Source organism: Camelus dromedarius, chromosome 14, assembly GCF_036321535.1.
Source record: "Camelus dromedarius isolate mCamDro1 chromosome 14, mCamDro1.pat, whole genome shotgun sequence".
Taxonomy (NCBI): Eukaryota; Metazoa; Chordata; class Mammalia; order Artiodactyla; family Camelidae; genus Camelus; species Camelus dromedarius.
The window spans coordinates 63,744,461-63,748,079 of NC_087449.1; positions in this window are offsets into that span (position 1 = coordinate 63,744,461).

The following is a 3,619-nucleotide window of genomic DNA, read 5'->3' on the forward strand; positions in this document are numbered from 1 at the left end:
TACTGGCTCCCCGTCAAGAGGGGGAGGTCGCCGCACAGAGACATAACAACCCTCTCCTCAGAGAGTCAGAACCCCCTCCTCGGAGTCTGAGCACATGGAACATGCTGAGAACTAGAGTAAGACCAGAACCTTGGCCTGAAAAGCTAAAAATTGAAAAAATTTGGGTGCGAAGGCTTTTAGCTCCCCCCACGTAGCGTAATAGATGGCTTCGCCCGACCAACCGCCGGCCCTGGGTCTCGGCCGGAGCTCGCGTATTTTAAAAGTGCGCGAGACTAGCGCAGATGCTGGGCGGGACGGGGCGGGGCGTTGGGGGTGGTCCTGGGCACGCCTGACCCTCGCGAGACTGGGGAGGGCAGCGGAAGCCAAGACCTCGTAACCTCAAAAGCTAGGCAGGTGCGTCCTCTCTTTTCTGCATTAGCCAGCCTCCACACCGGGAGAGAATAACTTTATTCTAAATAACAGCAATAATAGCACCTACTGCGTACCAGGTACTTCGTAGGTCCTCAAATATTTAATTGTTCCAACAGTCTTGTGTGACAGGTGCTATTGGTATTTTATCCGCACGTACAGGTAAGGAGGAAACTGAGGCATGGGGAGGTTCAGAACCTTGAAAAATGAAGTCACCCAGGTAGTAAGTGGTGGGCCTGGGATTTGACCCCTAATCCTAATGCTAACATACTTAAGCTAAGTGCACTGTTAACCTGGAGATCATCATTCTAAGTGAAGTAAGCTAGAAAGAGAAAGAAAAATACCATATAATATCACTCCTATGTGGAATCTAAAAAAAAAAAAAAGAGGACACTAATGAACTCATCTACGAAACAGACTCACAGACATAGTAAACAATCTTATGGTTGGGGGGAAGGGGATGGGAAGGGATAAATTGGGAGTTCTGTATTTGCAAATATTAACTACTATATATAAAAAGAGATAAAACAGATTTCTTCTCTATAGCACAGTGAACTATTTTTAATATCTTGTAGTAACCTATAATGAAAAAGAATATGAAAATGAGTATTTATGTATATGTGACTGAAACATTGCTGTACACCAGAAATTGACACATTGTAATTGAATATACTTTAAGAAAAAAAGTGTACTTCATCTATTTTAAGACATACATTTTGTTTCACATTTCTGAAATCAATATGTGATTTCAGTTCCAGTTCCACTGATGATATGTCCTGGTTTAATTGGCAACAATTTTAGTTTTTTAGTGTACCAGCATATCAGATTCAATGAAATGCAGTAATAGCAAAGTGCTCTAAAGTTATGCATGAATGTTTAACCCTCACAACAATCCTATGAGGTAGGTGCCATTGTTATTCCTGTTTTATAGATGAGGAAACTGAGGCACAGAGGTAAGTAGCCTTGCCCAAGCTCACAGGGCTAGCGGATAGTGGAGCCAGGCTTTGAACCCAGACAGTCTGGCTCTGGAGTGGGTGCCTTCTGCTTCTTAGAGCCTCCTAGGGAATAAATATTAAGTCCTGCTCATTCATCCCTGACGCCTGCTGTTCATACTAATCAGGTTATATCTGAACCAATTTGGAGAGGTGGGGAGAGGGGAGTGGCAGTGGTCATAATGAGTGACCTTTGCCTGCCCCCAGGGGTAGCCCTACACACAGGGAATGAAGCTGGACAGCTGGCCTGATCTAATGTTCACTAACATTTCCAAACACTGGAGGAAGCAGAGAGGCCTCATCATCACAATTCACCCAGTCATTTTGGGGGAGAAGTCAGTTTTACTGCCCCCATTTTGCAGAAGAAGAAACTGAGGCTTGGAAGCCATGTGACTTGCCTGAGGTCACACACTTGCCCGAGAACGTCACCCAGCCCATAAACTGTTGGCCAGCATTTGTCAGGCTGTAGCTGTGCTCCTTCTGCCTCCCTGGACCACTCTGTGACAAGTTTGAAGCCGAGGCATTTAGTGTGGGCGGCTTCAAGGGACCTAGGATCCTTGCTGCAAGTGGGTAGAGCTGGATAAGCAGAAAACACACAGGGACAAAGCCATAAAATTTGTCCCTTCCCCCAGAAGTTTTCAGGCAAATTGAAAAGATCAGCAAACACCGTCTTGAAGAAGGCAAATAACTCCTTCAGGAAGATAATTGATAAGAACAGAGGAAGGCTGGACAGTGGAGTCCTCCTGGTCTTTGCCGAGTTGGTCTCTGGGTTTCAGCTTGACAGTGCTCATTGTGAAAAGTTCTACTTGTTTGAAATGTGTTTCATAAATTATCTTGGTTTGCTTGCTTGTTTGTTCATATCCCTCACACATTAAGCCCAAAGCTTGTGAGAGGGCCACAGGAAGGACCTGTTTTTCCCTATCTCCTCCCTTCTGAGCCTTTGCTAAATGCTTTCCGAAGATAATGGATCAGAAAGGATTTACTGAGCTCTATGCCTTATCCAGTGCTGTGCTGAAACTATGGTGAAAAGATACACAAGAAAAATGGAAGCCCGGATGGAGTGGTCTAATTCAGGTGCCGGTGGGGACAGAATAATTGGAAAACAATCCCAATGGGCATAAAACATGTGGGTGCCTGTGCTGGGCAGATGCTGAGGGGCCGCGTGGTTCTCCGACAACTCTTTGCGGGGCTGGCTTTCAGCATAAGCATAGGGAGTCTCAACTGGAAAGAAAGGGTACTGGCAGGAGGACCAGAGTGTCAGGGTACAGACTTCAGTTTGCAACCCGGTCACTTGGACGTGCATGCCTCGCTTGGAGGCCCAGCTCTGCCAGCTCCATGCAGTCCACAGGTGTTCCTGAAACCAAGAAGACATGCCAAGGTAATAAAGGTATTTAAATAAAAGTAACTTTATTTCATCAAGATTTAATTTTCTCTTAATCCCTATGTTTTTAGGAGCTCGTCTAGGTCTAATTTAGATTTTTCTAAAACATTTTTTACTCTGAGATAATTTAAAGCTTATGATAGAGTTGCAAGAACAGTAGAAAGAGCTCCCGTGCACACTTTATCCAGATTTGCCAACTGATAACATTTTGTCACAGTTGCTTTATCATTCCCTCTCTCTATATAAAGATATGTAAAATAATGATAAAGTGTGTAACTCTGTCCTGGACTATTATCATATTCAGGAATTTTAACAGTAATATAATATAACATAATATTATATTATATAAATCTTTGGCAAGAATACCACAGAAGCAGTGTTGTGTCCTTTTTGTGGTGCTATTCTCCACTGTAAAATTACCATTTCCCCCTTTTGTAACTAATAAATAGTCTATGGGTAGACACACTGAGATGATCCCAAATATCCTGTCTGTTTTCAAATTTTCACCTGCTCGTTTTAGGATCCATTGATGACTTTTGCCTAATTAGTTATTATTAGAATGGTTGCAAAATGGTGATTTCCTAGTTCCATTTTTTCCTTCAATAATTAATTTTTAAACTTTTCATTTTGAAAAATTTCAAAGCATGGAAAATTGAAGCAACAGTCCATAGCCACTGCCTAGATGCAACTATTTTGCCCTATTTGTTTTATCTGTTTGTCTATACTGTTTCTCTACCTTTTTGCTGGATCATTTCAAGATACACTGCAGTCAGGAGATGCTTCAACCTTTATCTCCTAAGAACAAGGACATTATCCTACATGACCACAATACCATTGT